The 10,050-nt window shown below is 34.9% G+C and overlaps 1 long non-coding RNA gene across 1 annotated transcript; it reads right to left on the bottom strand.

The window, feature by feature from the left end:
* Nucleotides 1-1,397: 1,397 nt before the first annotated feature.
* On the bottom strand, nucleotides 1,398-5,940 carry LOC310895886. Its single transcript, XR_014581027.1, has 3 exons — nucleotides 4,743-5,940; nucleotides 4,179-4,244; nucleotides 1,398-2,093 (listed from the first exon to the last, which is right to left on the bottom strand). It is a non-coding gene; the product is annotated as an uncharacterized lncRNA (long non-coding RNA).
* Between the last annotated feature and the right edge of the window lie 4,110 nt (nucleotides 5,941-10,050).

The raw sequence follows: 10,050 nt of genomic DNA, 5'->3' as shown, positions 1-10,050 counted from the left end.
ATAGATGATCTAAAACACATACTGTTCACTAGAGACAGTTGCTGACATATACAACAAAATCCTGTCTCTGCTGTTCTCTCTTCCTGAAACAGTGTTTCTTGGTTATGTGTTCATCATAGCTACAACCTATTCCCTTCCAATGTGAATGTTTTAGATTTAGTGAGAAATGGTCACCTTTCAAACTAAGAGCATTGCCAGGGTTTCTTTCTCTATCTCCCATCTAATTCTCTGAGAAGGAAATAGCCAAGTTGAGTGGCTCTTCTGTTTGAGATGGCATTTGTGCACATGTAAAAAGTATTTTCAAGCATTATGTTTCTTCACCTTGCACATCATAAAAATGTAAGTGTATAATAATACATTCTGTTTCTATAGATACTATACATGGTACGTTAAGAATACATAAGAGAGACTTTGTAAGAAATGTTTGTACCAAATGATCCTCCTGCTTCCCTACACTTTCTATCCATTGCAGGAGTACTTTGCAAACAACAGGTTTCTAACTAGGCCTTCTGGCCAAACCGCAAGAGTGTGGTTTTTTTTTGTTGCTGTTGTTTTTGTTTGGTTGGTTGGTTGGTGTTTTTTTGTTTTTTTATTCCGCCATCTATGACCAAACAGAATGTATGATGTCATCTACCTCATCCTACTCTTCCAAACAGCAACAGCTCTATTGAATTCTGTATCTTCTTCATAAAAATCCTCCAGTGATGAATGCTTATTAATTGCAATTAATTCCAATGCACCATTACTGTTGCCAATGCATAATTTCAATACCTCTTGCTGCAATGTCCTTTTTACCACAGACAAGTAGTTCATATTCTTATTTTTTCCATCAGTACTTGAAGATTTTGATCCTAGTGCACACCCTTCCCCCACACTTCCTTTTTTATTCTTATGTTTGTTTGTTTGTTTTCAGGATGTTCACCACCTAAAGATCATCCTGTGACTAACTTTGATTTTATCATGTACATAGCTCATCAGTATGTTGTAGACTTAAGAAGAAGAGCTGAACAAATCCCAACATAGTCAGAACACTTTCTCTTGCCCTTGGGCTGGAGATATGCCAGGACAATGCCTTTTATTGAATAGCTGTAATATAAAATGTATCAGGTCTTTTGAACTGACTGACAAGTAGAATTTACCAAAATGGAAACCACATGTTTGTAAAAATTTAAAACACAGAGGTGGTTGCACTAGTGCTATACTCACATCTGGAAGCAGCCACCTCTCACAGAGGCATCTTCGTAAATCTTTCATGGGGGCACCATCCTAAAATTGATTTTGCCTGGGCTAAAGTACAATCAGATGCTCTGAAAAGCACATGACTAATGTAGGAACTTAATATGAAGAATAGACTGAGACAGCAACAAAAGGACAGGCATCAAATGGGGGGGGGGGGGGGCAGGAAAACAAGTTGTATCATCTGAGTAAAGAGTGTGTATGAATGGATTTTCTGTTTTTCCTTTTCCTCATGAACTCAGTGCCAGAATAGTATAATTGTCATTTAGTTTGTCTTTGTCCAGTGTGAAGTTGTTTGCTGAGAATCACCAGATTAAAATGTACTTTCCTACTCCAAAGAACTGTTTCTTGGGTGTATTCAAAACCACATCTTCTTTATCAAATGGAATATGTTTGTGCTACTTTTTCAGCCCTTTAGAGCCAGGCAAGCTGTGGAACCATGAGCAGTACTGTGTTTTGGTTAAACATAGTCTGCAAAATTACTAGCTATGCCCCAGCTTCACAGACTTTACTGCTGGTAGCACAGAAGAACAGTGGCTTGGCATCTGTAGTCCAGGGGGATATAGATACATTTAGGGAGCAGTGCTTCTGCGAGGCATGTAGCACAGAAGGGTGATTCATTTCTGTGACTACCAGAATAGGAAATTCTTCAACATTGAGGTTGAACTGGAGTTAGGATTCCCTGGTCTTCACCAAAGTATTCTCTGGGGCTCTGATTTTGCAAAACGGGCTTAGGTATGTGAGAACAGAGAGCAAAGAACATGTTATGTATTTCTTTCTGAGTCTTGGTTAGTTTTCTGAAGAGTTTCCTGGAGTGGAGGTATCAGCAGGAAGTAAACGCCATATGGATTTGAGCTCTGAAAAAGAAAAATGGGTATATCAAATTCTGCAATATGGAATAGATCCCATATTTTTATAAGGAGTGCTGACAAAGTTGAAGAAGTAAGCAGCAGGTCAGGAAAAGGTTATCCATGCCCTTGACTGGATGTCCCTCAGAAACATAACCATCTCATTACACAAGTGGGAATCAGCACTACTGCCAAAATCTCAGCTTCAGAGAGAGAATCTGAGGGAAGCAAGTTCTAGTAGCATCACATGGCATCACACTTCACAAACTTGCAGGTAGCTCTCTAAGCAGCAAAAGAGCTTTAGCGTTTCTGCTTTCTCAGCTGTTGAAGACGGATTCCTGCCAACAGGGCTAGCAGTTGGGAAATCATAAAAAAATAAAAAATAAATAAAAAAATAAAAAAGAAAGAAAGAAATAGTAATGTGCTCCTTTCAAACAGGTGCACTATGCCCGCAGCAAAGAGAAAGACACATGAGAAGAAGCATTTGCACAAGGAGGCATTAGAATAAAAAAAGGCCTGAGCTACAGAGACTGAAATATCTTTACAAAATGGCAGGCAGCCAGAGAGCTGGAGGGTGGGGGGATGACTGCTTTTTCTTATTTTTTAACATTTTTGATTGAAGACGCTTGATTCTGATTTCAGCTATGTGGTTACATATTGATGCTTAAAATGAGAAATCAGCTGTTATTCAGAAGCTGATTTAACAAGCTAGGCAGGAAAATCTGCCAGCAGAGCTAAGTTCAGAAATCAGGCACAGGTTTTCTGCCAGAAGAATTGCAAACCAAGAAACCATAACAAAATACATCCACACCAGCCAGCATATGTTACTGCAGACCAGACCTCCATTAAAAATATTTTCTCAAAATATAACAGGAGTATTTAGGTACATTTTAAAAGTTTTAATTTAGTTTAAGAGAACAGTTTGTATTCTATTTTACAGACACTACTGTGCTTTTGGTGGATGCCCCTATTGCTGCCCTTATGTGCAACTGAAGTTCATTATGCCTACAGAATTCTAAACCAAAACAAAGCTGCATGTATATGTACAGGAACAAGCAGATACTTCTGTCAAAGGATTTGGCCTTTGCCATAACACCCATGAGTTTACGAAGTGTACATGCAACCTTCTGTAGCTTTCCCTGAAGTGCTTATCTGTGTGATCCTTCAAAAAATTAAGCCTATTCTTTGAGTTACACAGATACATATTTTTCACTCATATGTAATTGGTGTTTAGAAAATAAAAGCTGTTATTCTCAGTTCCTGTCTCTCGAACAATTTAACATTTTCAAAGAAAATATATACTTTATAAGTGAATCCAAGATCCCTCTAACTAAATATGTTCCATTTTTCTCACATCTTGAGAATTTTATTCTGCTTCTTCATTGACAAGCATAATGGAAAAAGTGGCACAGCAAGAGCTCTGCTTATTATTTGCTTTGATAGACATAACTGGGAGGGGATGTTCTGAGCTCCAAGCATTTGAGGTAGCCATTTTAAAAGGCAATATTTACAGAGTGGTTCTCTCAGCCAGAGAAAAGACTTCCAATACAAAATTCCTAATGTTCTTTCCATTCATTCCTGTTTATTCTTACTGAGAGTTTATTTGGTGATGTAAAATAAATAAATAAAGTCACACAGTTGCAATTTTTAGGTTAGAAATTTTATGTCTGTTCTCATTGCCTATACTTTCAAATTCTTCACGTTTTCTGACAATGCACACGAAGGTTTCTCACATCTTTTTGTCATAATCTCATTGCCATAATATCATCACCTTTGGCAATCATGTCTGACAGTTCATGAAAATGCAGATTGCCTTCAAAACCTACAAATAAGGAGCCCTGAGATGTCAGAGCATCCTTAGGGCAAGAAGTCAAACTACAAAGTTTATTGTTCTTCAAGTGGTCATATCCCTTTGGCATTTTTTTCCCAGTCTTTCTCCTCTCCAAAATTTTGCACACACTCAAGAAAAGAAAGATGACATATAGCAAAACAAACATTAATATGCAGATTTTTTTTTTGAAAATCATGCTTCTGGATTTAGATGCACTCAAGGTAGGTAACTAATTAAACTAACAATTTCCATAATTTCCATACCTGTTCTGAGTCTCAGATGAGATATTTTCCTCAGATTGGAGATTTTTTCACATTTTTTTTCATATCCTGACCAAATATTTATAAGGAAAAAAAATGAAAAGAAAAAAAAAAAAAAAAGTGGGGAGCTTCAAGAATAAAAGAGAAGATTGGAATATTTAAATAAAATTGTAACATTTAGGAATCATCTGTCTATATTGTTATACAATTATTAGGTACTGTTAGGGAAGAGCAAGATCTCAGAGCCCATGAGAAAACTAAGAACAATAATTGCCTGATATGGTCTACCCTGACCAGACATGGATGATGCCAAGGAAGATAAGAATATGAAATCTGTAATGTATACAGCAACTACAATATAAAAGTACATCTCAAACCACACAGATTTCCCAGTAGCTCTTAGTCTAAGGCTGAAGTGGATCAGCTGGAATAAATATTCACTTCTGTTAGTGTTTTTCTACTTCCACAAGGGAAATATCTTATACTTCTTCCAAAAGTCAATCTTAACAAATGAACAAAGAAAGACACATGATTTTTGTCTCCTGAAGATACATAAATGCTACTGACTAATAATTATGTACTGGGTCAATCACCAGCAATGTGTAAACACCAAAGTCACAAGAAGGTTCATTGGAACAGCTAAGACATCAGTATAAGAAATAATTCTGAGGCAGAATATATAATTTAAAAAGTCACTGAGGATCAGAGATTGTAGTTACTGACAGGTATTTGATAAGAAACAAGATAATCCTCTCATCTGTCATCTAATTGACTACATTCTGGTGTATTAATTAAGTCTTCATTGATGAAGGTTAATTTTTTAGGGTGCTGTGTGTTTAGAGCAGCTGTTGTAATTGGTAAATGAAATACTGACCCTATGACTGATTTAAGTTTATTGTTCATTGGCACATTTGTGCTTCTTAGGGTTGAAGTTATAAAAGATTAAACTGAGAGGCAGAGAACAAATGGGAAAAAAAGGAGATGGGAATGAAGATAAAAACACCAGACACCGATGAAAAACTACAATTACTTTAGTAATTAATTCATTATTAAAAACAAGCAAGCTGTTTACAAAATAAAGCAGGTCTTCTTTTCTCATGTCATATTTTTGCATTGTAAGAAGGTTAATAAGAGAGTTTCAGGATTTCAGAGGGAAAAAAAAAAAAAAAAAGATAAGCAAATATTATGAAGCTAAAGCCACTGAGGTGATGAGATAAAAATTAGATCAATTATTATTAACCATTATATCATTGTGTATAATCATGCTACTTGTTCATGACTGGAGGACAACATAGTCTCCAGGGTCATTAACAAAAATGTAGTAATGAGATGAATTCCAACTGCCCATATTTATATATAAATATTTGAGAGTTCCTTCTGAGTAACAGATTACAGTTATGTGCCTAAAAAAAAAAAAAAAAAAAACAGGACCAAGATCACACAGCCACCCAATAGGAAGATCAGAATTGATCCAGTCTGCTTCATCAGATCTTAATTTTTTTAGCAGTAATCCTAATGCAAGCAGTAAGCCTTTCCATTCCTCTCAATTCTGTTATTGTTATGAACTTCATTCCAATAATGAAAATTAGTTTTGCAACCGTAGTGATAACAAATAGTTACCAGAGACTCTCACAAGTATTTTCAACAACCTTTTTCAAAACTTGACTTCATTAAGGTCTTTCCGTGGTAATGATATAATAAGGGCAAGGTAAAGTGTTGAAATAACTCTTACACCCGTTTTCAGTTATGATATTAGCAACTGTCCAGTTTAAGACTATTCCAGAAGACTTGAAGATAGATCACTTTTCCATTTCAGTGTTTTCCTGAGAAAATACAACCTCTCAGTATTTTCTTGGGAACTTCATTTCTGTTTAAGCAGTTCTAGGAAGAGATATTCAGCACCTAACACATTCTGAGAGTAGTATAAATTACCAGCATTTTGCTATACATGACAGAAATAAGTCAGGGATTTTTCTTGAGGGCACACTGATGTATTCATAAAGGATAAATTGTACTACTTTCAGAGTAAATCTTTTTTTTTTTTTTTTAACTAACATACAAAAAGAGAAAGTAAATGAAGTGAGTAAAGAAGAGAAGAGAATAAAAAGTGTGAGGAAGGAAACAATTATTTCTATTTCATGAAAACTAAGTAGACTAAACTTTTATGGACCCAATGAGATTTTTGGATGAGACATGGAAACTAGTAATTTTAAACAATTTTTATTTATATATTTATATATTCGTATATTTATATTTTTATATATTAGGCTGTCTTGTACATTCTGTTGCTTGTATGTATACTTGTATTTGCATATGATAGATATATGTCACAGACTCTTAAAAGCAGGCTATTTATACTGATAAAGTAAAGCTGATCAAGCAAACAGATTTGCTAGCTTTGAAGTGAGCCATTTTTACGTGACAAAGAATGAAATATAATTGCAAGTGAATCTCTGTAAGTAATGACGAATAGATCTCAAAACTAATAATCAAATTAGTCAAGTAAGTTCTCCAAAGAATCATTTCAGCAAAGGGTAGGTTTAAAATGAAAATATGAGATAGAAATAGTCAGCAAAGAGGGGACTGAGAGATTTATTGAAATAAATAAAAGAAAATAATAGTGTTTTAATTAGCCCATGGTAGGAAAACAGACTGGATAATTTGTTCCATTTAGAAGTGGGAGAAATTTTGGACATATAAAACCAACAGAACATTAAAATTTTTAGATTTTGTAACAAGTCTGTGAGCTGGCTAAGGAAAAATACATTAGAAAATATCTAAATAGAGTTTTTAGCAGAAAAATGGATTATAGTTGGAAATCACTTGTCTCTTTTCAATCTTCAGTACACTACAGAATACACTAGAGAATCCTGGCAAAACTTTTTACCAAGTGAGTTTCTGTTCTTCCTCCTCATATATATATTTGGCTCTTTAATTTTCTTGAGAGAATAAAATATAATGACAAAAGCAGACCAAGTAAAAAGCATCACATTAGAATTTATTTACTCTGTAATAAGTATTAGAAAATACAAAAGACGGAGATTAGAAATCCACAAAAACACAGTATAGCAAACCTTAAGAATAAACAGCAACTTAGCAGTATTAGACATATCACCCTCTCCAGATTTCCCATGGCATTTGAAATGAACAGGGACTGTTTAAAAGTAGAGGAAATTAGTAGTGTGAAGTATAAAGAAGAAAATTAACCCATCTGAGGCATGTTAGGCTGGGGATTTAAAAAATTTAACACAGAAAATATATAAAATAATTATCACATAAAATGATAACCCTCTCAGCCTCCCCAACCTCCTAAAATCCCAGGAAAATCCTTCCATGGCACAGATAGTAAAATAATATTTGCAATATATTTTATTTTGTTTCAATGCATAGATATTCTTAATTACCAAATTTCATTGAAAAAAAATCTAATATGTGGAATATTTCTCTTTTAGATGTCTAGATAACTATATTCCGGTAATTAAATATATATATATATATATATATATATATATATATATATATATATATAAAATCTATTTTACAACATTTCCAAAAGGCACTAAGTGATCCCAATTTTTGCTTTTCTGTCCATACCACAAAAGCATCTGTCCCACACAGTACTCTCACCTCTGAGAGAAAAAGTGCTTAGGAGATCCCATGGAAACCAGTGGGATAACGGAAGTTTCTCCAATGAACCTTTCTACATGGACTAATGCAGAAGAGGTCAAGTCCTTATCAGCCCTCAGATTTTCACTGAACCATTTTTCCATCATTTACCCAATACATTTTTAAGAGGAAGAAAACCGAAACTTGGATGCAACCACAGAAGAGGATTACTTTTTCTAGTGTTAATATGAATATTTGGATAATAAGATACATCTCAGTTCTACTTCCACAACATTAACCCCTCAGTATTTCTGGAACCTGACTACCGTCTCTTGGCACATTCCCAGGTTGTAACATTTTGCATAAAATAAAAAAGGTTCCTCCACATATATATATATATTTTTTTTGGTGGTGGTGGTGGTGATGGCGTTTTTTTTGTTTGTTTGTTTGTTTGTTTGTTTGTTTGTTTTCAGACTTGCCAAATATATCAGCTACCTCCTTGACTCCCATCCAAAAGCTGTTCAAAAGCAGTTGTCAAAAGAGGTTAGCTGCTCCTAAGGGGTTAAATTTGCTTTTCTGAGCAGAGCCAATTTTACTTTGTATGTTCTGTAGTGCAGTGAAAGTTAATTCATTCAAAAGCACAGAGCTTTCCAGAAACATTGTTAATATTATAATGTTCCTTTGCTGCACTGTCCTAGCTAGTTTATTAGATGAGAGAAAAATACAGATGTGCTGACAGGCAAAGTTATACCTACCCACACTGGCAAAATATTTATTAAAATTGCTTTAAATCATTTTTATGCAGAATTATAAGCTCCTTTAAAATTCTGATGCAGTTATTTTGATTTCTAGTGGTATAGTTGATTACATTTGACGTAGGGCAGTTGTTTGTTTGTTTTATTTTAATAAAAAGGTATGCTCTTCTGACTGTGTGATTATAATTTTTCTGTTCTTTGAGCTGTAGTAGAATTTCCTGAATTAAAAGGTAATTGGGTTAGATGGGTGGTAGGGTGGTTGGGTTAGATGGGTGGATACAGAAGACATGAATATACCAAAATAGTAACACAAAGACATTATGGCTACTTTTTCTAACAGAAAAGAAAAAGAATCCTATAGTCTTGAGTGATTGCTGAGGAAAATACAAAACCTGGCTGATCCCACATGCAATGGCTATAATGAAACAAAACAACAAAAATCATGAAATTTCTCTGCAGAATGAAGTGAAGGTTGACAGCACACTGAAAGTCTAACACATTTATTGGGCAGTCTCATTGCTATCTGAGCTCTAGCAGTCAGATAAAGGAAGAAACAGTTTATTACAATATACAAAGGGCTGTAAGAAATTTGTCTCAGTGGGTAAACTTTAGCTGTAGACAAGCTGGGAATAAAGGTACCAAGACAAGATTTAACATTCTTTCTTCTATTTCACTTAACATAACACTGAATTCTACTGGTTTTTGCATTATTTAAAGCTCACTTTGTGCATGTATCGTGCTGACTGTTTAAGTAGTCCAGAGGTATCTATGAACCAGTTGATTCCAGGTGTATTTCAAGGCCTTATCTGAGTTCTAAACACATTTAGAACATCATTACTATAATATCAATGCGTCTAAAAACCACATAAGCAACTAACACCCTGTCAAATCTGACAAACTATCAGGCTTATCTCCAAAACAGTGGCTGTTATGACCACCAAAGGCTGGGTAAAACACACCACTAAAGAAAGCACAGCGTAACCACCGCACTTTTCAAAAATCCATGTGAAGTGAGATCACAAGCTCAAGTGCAGTTAGCAGAGGTGGTCTCCACTCAGCTGTCATTCTATCTGGGGTCAATGCCAAAAACATGGTTGGCTACAACAGCTGTGCTATCAAAACGCTAGAAGTGAAACCAGTCAAGACTGGAGGGCATCTTGCAAAATGAAAAGTGGTGTAGCTGTGGTGGATCTTCTTCTGTGGCTCAGTTATCTTTTGACAGGCCTCCTGGTTGACATTAGCTAGAATAGTTATACAAATAATCTGTGTTCCTGTGTCATCACTGTTTTTGGAACATAAATCTTTGTTTTAACACCTCTAAAACATCTGAGGTCCCATGCTTCAAAGTTCTATTTTAAGGCTATGTTCTTGTCTTTCAGATTTTGAGGGCTCAGACAGGTGATTTGTTTTGACTACTCAGGACAAAGAAACTTGGGTAATTACACTCAAGAAAAGTCCAACAAAGATATTAAAAGCTTCTCATATATGTAAGACACACAACTTTCTCAGTTTCT

Source organism: Anser anser, assembly GCF_964211835.1.
Source record: "Anser anser genome assembly, chromosome: 2".
In the NCBI taxonomy this organism is placed as follows: domain Eukaryota; kingdom Metazoa; phylum Chordata; class Aves; order Anseriformes; family Anatidae; genus Anser; species Anser anser.
The sequence above is the reverse complement of the archived record's forward strand: the minus strand, read 5'-3'. Positions and strand labels throughout refer to the sequence as shown.